The sequence below is a fragment of the Schistocerca serialis genome, chromosome 6 (assembly GCF_023864345.2).
Source record: "Schistocerca serialis cubense isolate TAMUIC-IGC-003099 chromosome 6, iqSchSeri2.2, whole genome shotgun sequence".
Classification (NCBI taxonomy): domain Eukaryota; kingdom Metazoa; phylum Arthropoda; class Insecta; order Orthoptera; family Acrididae; genus Schistocerca; species Schistocerca serialis.
The window spans coordinates 519,221,939-519,238,504 of NC_064643.1; positions in this window are offsets into that span (position 1 = coordinate 519,221,939).

Here is a 16,566-nt window from a genome sequence, read left to right on the forward strand (position 1 = left end):
AACAGAGCACTCCCAGCAAGATAATTTTTACTCTATCTTTTTAAGCCTTGTGCGTGATTTAGATCAGATTGAGAACCATTCTAGTAATGCAACACTCTCCCTTCCATACTCAATTTTAATATACACCGAAGTGCCAAAGAAACTGGTATAGGCATGCGTATTCACATACAGATATATGGAAACAGGCAGAATACTGCGCTGCGGTCGGCAACGTCTATATAAGACAGCAAGTATCTGGCGCAGTTGTTAGATCGGTTACTGCTACTACAGTGGCAGGTTATCAAGGTGTGAGTTTGAACGTGGTGTTATAGAATGCGCACGAGCGATGGGACACAGAATCCCCGAGGTAGCGATGAAGTGTGGATTTTCCCGTACGACCATTTCACGAGTGTACTGTCAATATCAGGAATCGAGTAAAACATCAAAACTCCGACATCGCTGAGGCCGGAAAACGACCCTGCAAAACAGCGACCAACGCTGACTGAAGAGAATCGTTCAAAGTGAGAGAAGTGCAACCCTTCTGCAAATTGCTATAGATTTTGATGCTGGATCATCAACAAGTGTCAAAATGCGAACCATTCAAAGAAACATCATCGATATGGGCTTTCGGAGCCGAAGGCCCACTCGTACCCTTCATGACTGCGCGACACGGAGCTTCACGCCTCGCCTGGGGCCGTTAACACCGACATTGTACTGCTGATGACTGGAAACATGTTGCGTGGTCGGACATCTCTCGTTTCAAATTGTGTCGACCGGATGGACGTGTGCGGGCATGGAGACAACCTCATGAATCCATGGACCTTGCATGTCAGCAGGGAACTGTTCAAGCTGGTGATGGCTCTGTAATGGTGTGGGATGTGCCTGATACGTCTAGATAAGACTTTGACACGTGAACGTACGTAAGCATCCTGTCTGATCACCTGCATACATTCATGTCCATTGGGGAAATTCCAGCAGGACAATGCACCACCCCACATGTCCATAATTCCTATAGAGTGGCTCCAGGAACACTCTTCTGAGTTTTAACCCTTCCTCTGCCACTAAACTCCCCACACATGGACATTATTGACCATATCTGGGATGTCTTGTAATGTGCTGTTCAGAAGAGATCTCCATCCCCTCGTACTCTTACGGATTTATGGACAGCCTGAAGGGTTCATTGTGTCATTTCCCTCCAGCATTACTTCAGACATTAGTCGAGTCCATGTCATGTCGTGTTGCGGCAGTTCTGTGTGCTCGCAGAGGCCCTACATGATATTAGACAGGTGTATCAGTTTCTTTGGCTCTTCAGCGTAATTAACCAATTGCACGGGTTTCTGATGCTGGTGCTCAGAAACAGGCAACTTCTGACTTCCACTACTTGTCCTATTTCACATCTCAGTCAGTCGGGCATTCTCCATGTACACACAAGCGAGACAGTTCTCTCAACTCAGAATTCATTTATGTCATCCAAGGGCAGTTGCTCTTACTATTTCTTAGCAGAGGCAAGAACAATTCAGTTGACTTTGTGTCAGAATAATGGTTGCAGGAGCCGTGCTCCTAAGCACAGAAGAGCCGGAGAGTCTCTCTTCTCACTCCACTTCCGGGATCTTATCTTTGCAACATCTAGGGCGTAGTTGTTTCCAGAATACGGGCTTCTTGCAAACCGCAGGATTTTTTAATGCTGCACTCTCCGCCATTGTTAGCTTGTGATGCGTCTCCCTGGCACCAGCAGATACCCCATGTTGAAAAAAATATAGTTTTCTGTTATTTAGGACGCCAAAAGACAGAGGCTCCCTTGCGGAACTTGGTTCGCAAGCACTACAATGGTCCCGGCTTGGCTTGTCGTTCCCCTGTTGTAGTGGCGCCGCCTGTTCTTTGAAGAGGACTGCAGCCCCCTAATTATCAGACACTGACTCGCTATCCCCTGTTCTGCTGGCCGCTGCTCAACATGTTATCAATAAGATTCCCAACTGCACCTTCAAACAATCCTCCAAAATAAAAAGTTCCTGCGTAAATTTAATAGTTAGGTATGGCAATCACTGATGTTAACCTTAACTGTTGTCTCATTTCTGTTTCGGAATTCATTAAGATAGTCTGGTTTTATTAATTTATCGGAGTTTAATTGTGGTATATGGCAGTTTTGACAAAAGCGTGACCTTATTTCATCCCCATCACGTTTCTCCGCATCCCAAAATATTCTTTTCAGTTTCAAACAGAATTCTTTTATCCTTCGCCGAAGTGGTTAGCACACTGGACCCGCATTCGGGAGGACGACGGTTCAATCCCGTCTCCGGCCATCCTGATTTAGGTTTCCGTGATTTCCCTACATCCTTTCAGGCAAATGCCGGGATGGTTTCTTTCAAAGGGCACGGCCGATTTCCTTCCCCGTCCGTCCCTAACCCGAGCTTGCGCTCCGTCTCTAATGACGTCGTTGTCGACGGGGCGTTAAACACTAATCTCCTCCTCCTCTTTTATCCTTCAACATTTCCTTCTTATTAGAGTTCCTTTATTAAGGAGAGGCTGTGCGAGAAAGTATGAACGGAAAATGTACATACTATGAAGGCTGTGTTGCATTCGGTAGATGGCCTCCTGTAAATGTCCACGCAGGAGGGGAATTGGTGAAGTTGACTACTGTTACTGTGAAGTGCTCGATTCTCTTTATGGAACGGATATGCAATCAGGTGACAAAAGTCATGGGAAATCTCCTGATACGATTTCGGACGTCTTTTTGCCTGTCAAGTCATTTCAAGTCTCCTGCAGAAATACTGCTGCCTCTAAAGCAGTCCATAACTGCGAAAGTGTTCTTACCAGAGCAGAATTTTGTACACGAAGTGATCTCTCGATTACGTGCCATAAATGCTAGATGAGATTCAAGTCAGGCAAACTGGATGGCCAGATCATTCGCTCGAACTGTCCATTATGTACCTCGCGAACAAATGCGGCACAGTGACAAAGCACATTGTCATTCATAAAAATTCCATCGTTGGTTAGGATCACGGAGTCTATTAATAACTGCAAATGGTCTCCAAGTAGCCTAACAAAGCCATTTCCAGTCAATAGTCGGTTTCGTTGGACCCGAGGACTTCCATGTAAACATATCCCACTCCATTACGGAGCCAACGCCAGCTTTCACAGTGCCTTGTTGATAAACTGAGTCCATGGCTTCTTGAGGTATGCACCATTCTCGACACCCACCATCAGCATTTACTAACTGAAATCGGAGCTAATCTGACCAGGTCACTGTTTTCCAGCTGATCCAACCAATATGGTCGGTCACGAGCCCAAGAGAGACGCTGCAGGCGATGTCGTGCTGTCAGCAAAGGCACTCTCGTCGGTCGTCTGCCGCCAAAGCCCATTAATGCCCACTTTCGCGGCTCTGTCCTAACGAAAACGTTCGTCGTACGTCTCACATTGATTTATGCTGTTATTTCACGCAGTGTTGCTTCTCTATTACTACCGACAAACCTATGCACAGGCCGCTGCTCCTGGTCGCTAAGCGAAGGCCGTTGCGTTTCCCGTGGTACGAGGTAATGCTTGAAATTTGGTATTCTGGGCGCTCTCTTGACACTGTGGATCTCGGAATACTGAATTCCTTAATGATTTCCGAAATGGAATGTCCCATAAGTCTAGCTCCAGCTGTTATTCCGCTTTAGAATTCTGTTAATCCCCGTCTTGCGACCGTAATCACATCGGAAACGTTTATACATGAATCACCCGAGAACAAATCATAGCTCTGCCAAAGCCTTGCTCTCTTGTACTTCGTGTACGCGATACTACCGCAATCTATGTATGTGCATATGTAAGAGAGTATCTGTGGCCTATGGATAGCTTGTTTGACTATTAACGAAAATGTCATTACTCCGGGATTCGGTCCCTTCCGTTTCTTAACTTTTGAATAGAAATCGTAAGCAGTGGTGGCCAAAGATTTCCAGTGTCACGATACACCCTCGTTCTGTCAACAAACTTGTCATAGAGGTCGAAAAAGCGGAAGAAGTTACACAGCAACCCCCTGCTATTGGGATCGGGAACTGCCCCTAAATAACTGAAGAAATAGCAATAACCAGCGGCATGAAGATGCAAAAGGCCATGGAAACCAATGCATTAACGATGCATAGTCTGATGAAAAGTGCTAAAAACACTGTTACAAGGAAGATAACGGCGAAGAAATCTTGGGCAACAGAAGAAACAATTCAACTGACCGACGAAAGAAGTAAGCACAAAAAGAGTTCACTAAAAGGAATACCGCAGTATAATTCACACATAAATGAAATAAATTGAAATCCGAGGTGAAATAGCTCAGCCGGCCGTGGTGGCCGAGCGGTTCTAGGCGCTTCCGTCCGGAACCGTGCGATTTCTGCGGTCGCAGATTCGAATCCTGCCTCGGGCATGGATGTGTGTGGTGTCCTTAGGTTAGTTAGGTTTAAGTAGTTCAAAGTCCTAGGGGACTGATGCCCTCAGATGTTTAGTCCCATAGCGCTCAGAGCCATTTGAAATAGCTCAAGTAACATGTGAAGAAATTAATAAATAAGTGCTCGTCGGAAAGACTGATTCAGAATATAGATAAGTCAAGATAACCTTCGATTAAATTAAAAACAAAGGCGTCAACATCAAGACTGCAATTGTAATTCCAATATTAAACGTAGATTAGAGAGCAAATTACTGGAATGAATACATTGAAGGTCTATGCGAGGACATGTCTGACGGCGTCATAAAAGAAGAAATGGTAGTTTATAAGGAAGACATAGGGGGATCAAGTACTAGACTCATAGTTTGAAAGAGTTTTGGAGAACTTGCTATAAAAAAAGGTGGAATTTCTAAAATCATTGGTAAAAGTGGCTACCAAATGGCTCAACAAGTTGGTTTGTAAATTCTGTGAGACTAGAGATGTTCCATCAGACGTTTGGAAGAATATCTTTCAGACAGTCTAGAAAATGGCAGGAGGAGATAACTGCGAGAACTTCCATACAGTCAGCTTAAAGCGTTATACATACAAGTTTCTGACAAAAATAACATAAGAACAACGGAAAGGGAAACAGAGGATCGATTATATGACACTCAGTTTGGATTTAGGAAAGGTAACGACACCAGTGAGGTAGTTTCTGATGTTGCATTTGATAATGGGGGCAGGATTTATTATAAAAGAAGACACATTCGTATGATTTATAGTGCTAGAAAAAGTATTTAACAACGTAAATTGGCACAAGATCGAAACTTTCAGGAAAAGAGAGGTGATCTATCGGGAATACACATTATGTACTATAACCAAGAGAAAAAAGTTAGGTTGGAAGACCAAGACCGAAGTGCTGGGATTAGAAATGATGTAAGACAGACTGTTTGTCTTTCCCCCTTAATGATCAACGTATCCACCCAAGAAGTAATTATGGAGATGATAGAGAGATTCGGGAGTAGAATTACAATTCAGGTTGAAAGGATATCAGCGATAAGACTCGCTAATGATGTTACTGCCTCAGTGAAAGTGAGGAGGAACTGAAAAACATACTGAATGAAATCAACATTCTAATGAGCACACTGTATGATTTGAGAGAAACTCAGGAAAGACGAAAGTAATGAGAAGTAGCAGAAATGGGAACAGCGATAATGTCAACATCGAAGTTTCAGACCCCAAAACAGACAAAGTATAAGAATTTTTTTACGTTGGAAGCAAAACAACAGATGACGGACGAAGCAAAGAGGAGACGAAAAGTAGACTAGCAAAGGCGAAGAGTGAATTCGTGGCCAAAAAAAGTCAACCAGTATCAATTAATGACCTTAATTTGAAAAAGATATATCTAAGTATGTATATTTGAGACATTTTATGACTGTGAATCATGAACTGTTGGTAAACCAGAAAAGAAGAGAATCTAAGTGAGTGAGATATGGCAGTTTAGAGGGAGGCTGAAAATTAGGTGGACTGATAAGGTAAGAAATGGAGTTCTCCACAGAATCAAAGAAGAAAATAATACATGGAAAACTCTGAAAACAAGATGGAAAAGGATGATAGGACATGTGTCAAGACACCAGGGAATAACTTCCATAACCCGAAGGGAGCTGGAAGCGTAAAAACTGTAGAGAAAGACAGAGATTGGAATATATCCACCAAACAACTGAGGACGTAGGATGCAAGTGATATTCTGAAGTGAAGAGGTTGTCACAAGAGAGGAGTTCGCGGCGGGCGCTTCAAAGCAATCAGTAGACTGATGACGAAAAAAGTCCAAGGATCCTGCTCATATGCTGGAAGCCTTTGTGAGGACCCCAGCAGGGACAGAGATGGTTACCGCCTAACGGTAAGCCCACATCCGATAAGCGGCTGTGGGAAGGAGGCTCGCTCACCGCCGTGAGCCCCTGACTAATGTATGAGGGACACGTAAGCGGGCGAGGTAATTCAGACGACCGTAAACACAATCTGGGGACCAGCAGGTGGAGTGGAAATGGACAGCTGTCTAGGCCCTTTACACCTGCAGCCCTAATCCGTAAAATTTAATTCTTCCCACCGCCACGTGTCAGCACATTAAGGAGAGAGCAGGCACGCTGGCTGTCGTGAAAAGGAATATTACCTTCCTGTGGCGGCACAAAAACAATAACTGCAGCACAAGAATATGAAAGGAGACTTAACTATCATCAGCATCCAGTCACAGAACTCAGAAAAAAAATTTTGATCCCAGAGGGAAGGATTTATTCTGAAGTTCGTAACAGCAGCGACACATAAAGCCATAAAAATCTGCTGATTTTTCATTGGATTCTGTGTATGGTTCAACTTTTTAAATACTGCAGTGCGCAGAGGCAACGGCAGAAATGACTAGTACATTTGAAGAGGCAGGTTATGCAGAAAAGCAACAAATATTAGGTAGAAAATGAAACAAATGAGCTCTCGGTCACACTTTTTTTTAGTCTTATTGACCAGGTTTCAAAACTTCTAATAATGCCTTCATCAGAATTTAGACATACAAAGTGGTTTATAACATAATTACAAAAAAATATATATCAGTTATCCTAGGAAACAAAAATTCTTTTATGTATTCGTCTCAAACGAAAAGTTTTTCAAAATAATGTTAAAATGTGTGTGAATTCCTAAGGAACCGAACTGATGAGGTCATCGGTACCTAGACTTACACACTACTTATACTATCTTATGCTCAGAAAAACACATACACCCACATACGAGGGAGGATTCGAACCTCTGGCGAGAGGGGCTGAGCAATTCGTGACATGGCGCCTCAAACCGCGAGGCCACTGCGCGCGGCAAGTGTTTTCCTCCTTTATGCAAAACGAAAACGTGGGCAGAGAGTTACCATTACTCGTGATTAGTGTTTGAATGCAAATGACCACAGACGGATGAACAACGACGTCCTGTCATCTAATTTTCTTTATTTATTCAGAAGTTCCAGAGCGACGTTTGTAGACATTAACTTAAAGTATCCACAGGGAAAAAACACTTGCTCAAGTGCGAGTAGAACTCTAGCTCTGAGGGTTCTGTACAAGACTAGTAGTGTATGTTCACTGAAGGGCCCCCTCGAGCACGCAGACGTGCCCCAACACGACGTGTCATGGACTCGACTAAAGTCTGAAGTAGTGCTGGATGGGATTGACACCATGGATCCTGCAGAGTTGTCCATAAATCCGTGAGAGTACCCGAGGGGTGGAGATCTTTTCTGAACAGCACGCTGCAAGGCATCCCAGATACGCTCAGTAATGTTCCGGATCGGGAAGTCTGATCGTCAGAGGAAGCGTTTAAACTCAGAAAATTGTTCCTGGACGCGCTCTGTAGTAATTCTGGACATGTGTGGTGTCGCATTGTCCTGCTGTGATTGCCGTCGGAATGCGCAATGGCCATGAATGGATGCACATCATCAGACAGGGTGCTTACGTAAGAGTCACCTGACAAGATCGTATCTAGACATATCAGGGTTCCAATATCACTCAAACTGCACACTCCCCATACCATTATAGAGCCTCCACTAGCTTGGCTCTGAGCACAATGGGACTTAACATCTCAGGTCATCAGTCCCCTAGAGCTTAGAACTACTTAAACCTAACTAACCTAAGGACATCACACACATCCATGCCCGAGGCAGGATTCGAACCTGCGGCCGTAGCGGTCGCGCGGTTCCAGGCTGAAGCGCCTAGAACCGCTCGGCCACACCGGCCGGCCTCCACTAGTTTGGACAGTCCCTTGCTGACATGCAGGATCCATGGATTCATGAGGTTGTCTTCATACCTGCACACATCCATCAGCTCGGTACAATTTTAAACGAGACTCGTCCGACCAGGCAACAAGTTTCCAGTAATTAAAAGTCCATTGTCGGTTTTGATGTGCCCAGGCGAGGCGTAAAGCTTTGTGTCGTCCAGTCATCGAGGGTACACGAGTGGGCCTTCGACTCCGAAAGACCATATCGATGATGTTTCGTTGAATGGTTCCCACGCTGACACTTGTTGATGGTCCAGCACTGAAACCTGCAGCAATTTGCGGAAGGATTGCACTTCCGTCACGTTGAACGATTCCTTTCAGTCGTCGTTGGTCCCGTTCTTTTAGGATCTTTTTCCAGCAACAACGATTTTGAAGAATTGATGCTTCATCGGATTTCTGATATTCACGGTACACTCGTGAAATGGTCGTACGGAATAATCCCCACTTCATCGCTACCTCGGAGATGCTGTGTCCCATCGCTCGTGCGCCGACTATAACATCACGTTCTAACTTTCTTAATTCTTGATAACCTGCCGTTGCAGCAGCAGTAACCGATCTAACAAATACGCCAAACATTTTTTGTCGTCTGCAGCGCCGTATTCTGCCTGTTTTCATCTGTCTGTATTTGAGTGCGCATGCCTATACCAGTTTCTTTGAGCTTCAGTGTTAATCATAATAATAATTTCTTGTGACTAAACCTGGTGCAAGTTTTTCCATTGGACGCCACTTCGGTGACTTGCTTGTCCCTAACGTGCAGCCGTTTTCCAACCGGTGAAAGGGACCTACAGAACCACGTGTTGTTTATGAAGACTCCTCACTTCGTTGAGAGGTGAAGGCTACGCTATACGAAGACTAAAAAATTCGTTTTGCGACCGTTATTCGCTGCTGCCCCATCTCTGTTTCCAGGCACGCTCTTTACCACTAGTCCAAACAGGTCCGATATGTATAGAGGAAACTCATTTGTAGGTTTTGATGAATGAGTTTGCGAGTATCGAAATATGTGACATATATGGCCGTATCTTTTGACTGCATTGACTCAGAAGCTTAAATTATTACCCCGTCAAGAGACCGTACACCTTAGCATTTGACATAAATTTCAACTTGATTCTTCTGATAACAAGGGATCTCAACAGGTGAACGGGTAGAAAAACGGACAACAAATGACAAAAAAAGTTTTTATTTCATATCATTACAGATAAATAATTTTCAGATTTTTTCCTTTACTCTTACCTTGAAACACAGCTTCTTGTCAAATTTAATGATTCTAGATACGCAGGAAGTACACTATAGGTATCGATGAGTGACTTTGCGACTGTCGAAATATGTGACATAAATGACCGTATCTTTTGATTGCATTAACTTACACGCTTACGTTTTTCATATCGCCGAGGGACCGTAGATCTTAGTACGAGGCATTAATTTTAACTTGATATCTCTACCCGTTCCTGAGAAAAAGGAGATCATAAGACAGACAGACAGACGGGAAAAAATGTGATCGTATAAGGGTTCCGTTTTTACCGACTGTGGTAGCGATCTCTAAACAAGAGGTCTTCAGAGTCAGACAGACGGACAACAAAGTTATCCTATAACGCGTCAATTTTTTTACCGATTCAGGTACGGAACCTAAAAAAAAGAGATACGAGTACATGTTCAGATGTTGTAGCGATATTAAGACAGCATGTGACAGGAGAACATTCGCGCCATAATCTAAAATGAACGACGTTAAACCGAGAATTTAACTCTTCTCTTTTGAAAGCACGTATCATCTTCAGGGTCACAGAGTTTGAACAGCGCAAAGTTCTGCAGCTTTTTATGATATCGATTCGACATAATAATTTATGATTCTGCCAATTTAGATACTGCACAGCAGACAGTCGCATGGAAGTTATGCATGTAACTTTCGTGAGCCTCACGGTAGACGCTTCCCCCAAAGTGCTGTAATTTTGTTTTCGTGCGATGTCACACACATCAAAACCAGAGCCATAATGGAGTGCTGAACATCATGATTAAGTGATCTTTGAGTTTCCAGAATCCGTCTTATTTATCTTGAGCTACAGTAATTTTCAGAAAAGACATCTTAAAAACGCCAGAATCTGTTAAGATAATGATTCCGTTGCTTTCGATTAGTTTCTATCTCAGAGCTTCGTCGGGTCGACAAATGATTCAGTGCGTCCTCTGGCGTGTTGGTGCCTTCACTTGACTCATCTGACTGAATCCTGTACTGAATACTTCTTGACAGGTTCCGCTCTACTGCAATATGCGAACGTGATTATAGTTTTACAGAGTAAACGTTTGTACTTTTTACCAATATTTATCTAGAACCTCCAGTGTGCTGCCCAATATGCACTCATAATTGTTTATCTGATGTCAACTAACTGAACTGTATTGTAAAATCATGATGGGTAGGTAGACTGCTGCGCTCTACATGTAAGTTTGACGTCAACGAACCGACCTCCCATGTTATGTTGGTAATGTTAGTAAACCTAGAGATGATTGAGGACCTAAACTAGCCTCAAATACAAAAAAAAATCTGAATCATTTAAAATCTGTTGGAGCACTGTGTACAAAATCTGTTTTACAATCACTTTTGAATACATCGTGCGAGCAAACAGTGATCAATGTTATTACTAATAGTTACCATTAAAATCAGTCTTGATCACTAATTTATTTATTCTGGTAACCGGTTTCGACTACGCCTGTGGTCATCTTCAGACCAAAATGTTGTATAACGAGGAGCCTCCTTCTGGTGGTAAATCACTGCTCAGCAGAATCACTGCTTACCAGAGTAAATAAATTTGTGATCAAGACTGGTTTTAATAGTAATTATTATTTTAAAATCATTTTGAAATAATGGATTCCACGATCTTTGTACAGCTTTCCTCCTACCATGCGTTATTGCCTCGCACAGCCATGTCTTAAACGTATCAAAGCACACGCGGTGCCCAAACAGTCGTAACCCGTTGGATCCATTGCTTAATGGATTTGTACCAAAATGTTAAATCGCAGTACCAAACTCGTTTGACTTTCTCAGCAGTTAAAATAGTGTTTGGTGTTCTTTTACTCGTTCGGAATTCATAATCGTCATCTGCCCCTCTCCTCGTTTAGTGATGTTTCTATTATATTCTCACAGATAAAGTTTAATGCTCATGTAGAATGCCACGGATCTTGTTCATGAGATATTTGTACTTCGTTGTAAACTAAGAGTACGGCGCAAAAAACATTTTTGGTGCTCAAGGACATTTCAAGAATATCACAAATCGCCCTGTCCGTTGTATTGTACCTTCACTGTACTGGTCACAGTACAAGAGTATCCTAAATACGCAATCCCATGAAAATACAGTATGATTTTAGTAAATGGGGACAAACTGCACGATACTATCCCTAAGAGGAAAAGGAGCAAAAAAGATCATATGGACATATGGCCAGAAATTCGTTCCGAGTGAGGTACACCCATTTGAAGGTGGAGATAGAAGATCTTTGATACTGACCTCGGTATCAGCACAAGGAGGTGGTCCACCAGCGTGACGAAAGATCGTATGGGACTTTCTCCACGACAGCTGCCATTATCCGTACAACACCTGCGGGCCTTATTACCGACGGATATGCCTCTGTGGCGCAGGCTTTGTCGCCGTTTCATCGCACAGGACACCGCGGTGCTGGGATTTCTGTCAGCCGTACCTTTACAGGTACGGGTATCGTCAACCCTCAGAACACCCACCTGTGAGCTATGGTGAATATCCATGGTATGGTGGCAGCAAACCATCGAAACTGGTTCAGCCTCGATGTGTGAGTGGGGATTATTGATGACCACCTCGTGGCACAAGTCCTTCATCGCCACCTCCTCGCCATTCATGCACTTCCTGTGGGTGATTCCGCTTACGTTGTTGGAGGCGTGCTTTTGGTGGAAGGAACTGTAATGTGGCTACAACATAATGGTGCTCCAACTCACTGCACTCTCGAGCGTGTAGGTAAAACACTAGTACAGACAGAACTTTCCCATTCCTCTAGCTTGTTTGGTGCTCAAGGTCATTTCAATAATATTACTAACCTATCTGTTGTACTGCGACGGATTACCAAGGAAGAGCTTGGAGTTTAATACAGGACACTGGCACAAAGTCTGTTGCGTGCTTTGATTAATTGAAACTGTGATATCACGTGAAGAAGAAAGTCCAGTGTCAACGGTGGTACTTCACGGCAAGTAGGGACAGTCACTGTCTTGCACAGCAACTAATGAGAGACTCGTCCTCGACACGCTCTCAAGATCTTCCATAATACGCCGCCGCTGCTGGAAGTGTACTTACGTCAGAGATGCTCCGGACAGCGGTGGGATACCAATCTGATCGTTGCCTGCCATGGCCCGACGACCAGAAGTGATGGTCCTGGGTGTCATTTCTTTTCAGATCAGATCCCCCTTGATTGTCATCTACGGCATCCTTACAGCACAGCGGTACGTCATCGCTATTTTACGCCCAGTTTTGTTGCTCTTCATGGCAAGCCAACCTCGGCTTACATTTCAGCAAGATAATGCCCGGCTGCACAAGGGGCAAGAGTTTCTACTGCTTGTCTTTGTGCATGCCAAACCATATCTCGGCCAAAACGTTCGTCAGATCTCTCCTCAGTAGTGAATGTTGGAGCATTATGGGCAGGCTCCTCCAACCAGCACGGAATTTTGGCGATCAAGCGTTAAACCTTCCAAATCCCGAACTGGTTGGAGGATCCTGCCCACAATGAGCACATCAACTTTATCAATCAATGACAAGCGTTATAACCGCTTGCATAAGGGCAAAGGGTGGACCAACGCGCTGTTGACTTGTTCAATTTGTGAAGCTTTTTCTCTTGAATAAATCATTTAGTTTGTCTGAGATTGTAATCATTTGTTTGTCTGTACATGTACATCACATCTACCAATTTACGTCTCTTTCGTGTAATTCAATTTTTTTCTTTTTTTTAAGGGTGCATTTCCAACCATATGTTCATTTGATCTTTCTTGCTCTTTCCACTCTCACAGGAACCTGTATGACATTTGTGAGTTTAATTGTGGTTTCCTTTTCGCCACCGAGCGGACGTTAAAAAAAGTAGCCCTTGTACGTTGCTGAACCAAAACATTACGACTGCCTGCTTAGTAGTGTGTCAGTCGATCTATGGGACGAAATACTACAGGGATTCTCCGTGGATAGAATTCGATAAAGGCTTGATAGGTTTTCCGACGTATGCGGCAGCGAACGTCTATGCAAAGGTCCTGTGAATTACACGTCGGTAGACAGTGGGTGCGGAGCTGCCACCCGATAACGTCACAGATGTGTTCCACCGGGTAAGATCCACGCGAATTTGATGGCCAAGACCTCAACGTGAGTTTTCAAAAATGGTTCAAATGGCTCTGAGCACTATGGGACTTAACATCGGAGATCATCAGTCCCCTAGAAGTTAGAACTAACCTAAGGACATCACACACACATCCATGCCCAAGGCAGGATTCGAACCTGCGACCGTAACAGTCGCGCGGTCCCGGACTGAAGCGCCTAGAACCGCTCGGCCACCACGGTCGGCGTGAGTTTTCCATCGTGCTCCTCAAACCGCTGTAGCACGATTCTAGCCTTGGGACACGGACACCTATCTTTCTGGTAGATCGCTTTCAAAGAAGCCATCGAGCATAAAGGAACACAGGTGTTCCGCAATATCGTTCTACATCTACATTTATACTCCGCAAGCCACCCAACTGTGTGTGGTGGAGGGCACTTTACGTGCCACTGTCATTACCTCCCTTTCCTGTTCCAGTCGCGTATGGTTCGCGGGAAGAACGACTGCCGGAAAGCCTCCGTGCGCGCTCGAATCTCTCTAATTTTACATTCGTGATCTCCTCGGGAGCTGTAAGTAGGGGGAAGCAATATATTCGATACCTCATCCAGAAACGCACCCTCTCGAAACCTGGACATCAAGCTACACCACGATGAGAGCGTCTCTGTTGCAGAGTCTGTCACCTGAGTTTGCTAAACATCTCCGTAACGTTATCATGCTTACCAAATAACCCTGTGACGAAACGCGCCGTTCTTCTTTGGATCTTCTCTATCTCCTCTGTCAACCCAACCTGGAACGGATCCCACATTTATGAGCAATAATCAAGTACAGGTCGAACGAGTGTTTTGTAAGCCACCTCCTTTGTTGATGGATTACATTTTCTAAGGACTCTCCCAATGAATCTCAACCTGGCACCCGCCTTACCAACAATTAATTTTATATGATCATTCCACTTCAAATCGTTCCGAACGCATACTCCCAGATATTTTACAGAAGTAACTGTTACCAGTGTTTGTTCCGCTATCGTATAATCATACAATAAAGGATCCTTCTTTCTATGTATTCGAAATACATTACATTTGTCTATGTTAAGGGTCAGTTGCCACTCCCTGCACCAAGTGCCTGTCCTCTGCAGATCTTCCTGTATTTCGTTCACAGTTGTCATGGTGCCTTCGATCGCTACCACAAGTTATACGAAAGCCCAAAGCATAATACCACCGCTATCGGCCTGCGTTCCGTGGCGCACTGCGAGTTTTGGGCAGCCTTTCGCCTGGATGATGATATATCACGACACGACTACCGACCTAGTGTGACAGGAATCTTTACTTATATGACCTGGTGACACTTCTTCACTGGTCCATGGTCAAATGGTCCCGTAGGAAATTCAGTAGCAATTTACAATGTCCCTGACTTAACAGTCGCCTGCTGTTCAACAGTATGGGCTAAAAGGTGTGCTCAAGAACTCTTCTGCTTGCACGAACATTGTACTTTTTTATATACAAGCGAGGCACTGGTATCCGGTTATGTCCCACTAAAGAACTTTTTAATCATATTTTATAAAATCCACCGGTGTTCAAAGTTAAAGCAAGGTTGCGTTTATTTTGCCACAAAACTGTATAAACAGGTGTAGTGAGGTAGAAACATGTAAAGAAACAGAACGTAATCAACTGCAACAAGCAAAACGGCAGAAAAAAAATGTTCTTCGTTTTTTCTTTTTAGTTTAACACAGATTTGTACACATACTCTAAAAACTGGTTAATGCGATCAGTTACCACTTATGGCACCAGACAGGCCTGACAGCGACTGGACATGCTGTGACTGATGTCATCAATCTCAGGTTGAGACAATAACGCCCAGTCTTCCTGCAGAGCTGCTCACAGCTCTTGGTGAGTGGTTGGTGGATGCTGAAGTAATGCAGCCCGTCACGGTAGTACATCCTAGAAATGCTCTATTGGATTGAAATCGGGAGAGGGAACAGGCCAAGCCACGTGTGCAGTATCTTCTGTTTCCAAGAAAAACATCAACCACCCTTGCTCTATCAGGTCGAGCATTATCGTCATCAATACTAAGTCTGGGCCCACAGCGCATCGCAACAACCGCAAATGAGATCCCCAGCTCTTGTCACGATACCTGACAGCAGTTAAACCTTGATAATTTAATCGTACAATTTCATGAAGAGGTGTTCGAGGGGTCAACATAATTCGCCTCCCAAAAACCAATCATGAGATCCAAAGATCTCCTCACGGTACCTGACAGCAGTTAAATCTTGTTTATTTATCCATGCAATTTCATGAAGAGGTGTTTGGTCAACACAATCCCTGCCCAGACCATTAAGGATCCTCCTCGATATCGGTCTCTTTCCACAATGATTGGGCCCCACAATCGTGTTCCACTTGCCCTACAGATGCGAATCTGTCGAGAATCAGTCCCCAGACCAAATGGGGACTCATCTGTGAAAATTGCATTGGCCCACCTTTCGACCGTCCAGGCAACATGTTGACGGCTCCACTCCAGACGTTCCCTTCTATGAAGACACGCGAGTGGTAAACAGACAACACGTCTCCAACAATAAAGGCCACTCAGCTGAAGCTTTCTGTACACCGTTTGCCCCGATACACTACGTCCAGAGGGCGCTGCAAAGTCAGATGCTAGCTGCAGTGGAGTACTAAGTCGGTACCGTCGTGCCGTTACAGCCAAATAAGTCCATTCTTTCTTATGTCACACGTGGTCGGCCCTCCTGGCCTCTAGCATACAGTGTCGGTCTCTATAAACTGTTGACTCATCTAAGAAACAACAGAACGATTCACATAAAGCCATCGAGCCACATCAATTTGCGACTCTCCTGCTTCCATTCTTCCTATGGCCCTCCACAGCAGAAAGATTGTGGGCGTCTTCTCTGTGCCAAAGTGCACCGTCTGTGACTGTGTGTAAGGAGATTGTGGACGTGGGACTACCCTGAAAACATTACCCCGCTTGATAGGTGCCCTCACATCATTGCTGACGTGGTTGTTCGTTGATTGGAATGCCATCTTCCGTGCAGAACACGGTCGTAACGATGTCTATTGACAGTGTGTGTGATTATATCGTGAATTATAGAGAGGACG